The sequence below is a fragment of the Gavialis gangeticus genome, unplaced genomic scaffold (genome assembly GCF_001723915.1).
Source record: "Gavialis gangeticus isolate Ggan-Ray unplaced genomic scaffold, GavGan_comp1, whole genome shotgun sequence".
Classification (NCBI taxonomy): Eukaryota; Metazoa; Chordata; order Crocodylia; family Gavialidae; genus Gavialis; species Gavialis gangeticus.
The window spans coordinates 49047924-49048222 of record NW_017728998.1 but is presented as its reverse complement, the minus strand read 5'-3'; positions in this window follow the sequence as shown (position 1 = coordinate 49048222).

Sequence of the window (299 nt, the reverse complement as noted above, 5' to 3'; positions counted from 1 at the left end):
GGTGAGGGAGATCCCCTGCCCTCCATTAACGCTGACCTCATGAAGGAACACCTTGAGAGGCTGGATACCTTCAAGTCAGCTGGCCCTGACAATCTACACCCCAGGGTACTCAAGGAGCTGGCGAGCATCATAGCCCAGTACCAGGCACAGATCTTTGGGGACTTCTGGCACTCTGGTGTTGTGCCTGAAGACTGGAAGAAGGCCAATGCGGTGCCTGTCTTCAAGAAGGGGAGGAAAGTGGATCTGGCAAACTATAGGCCCATCAGCCTGACCTCTATCCCGGGGAAAGTCTTAGAAAA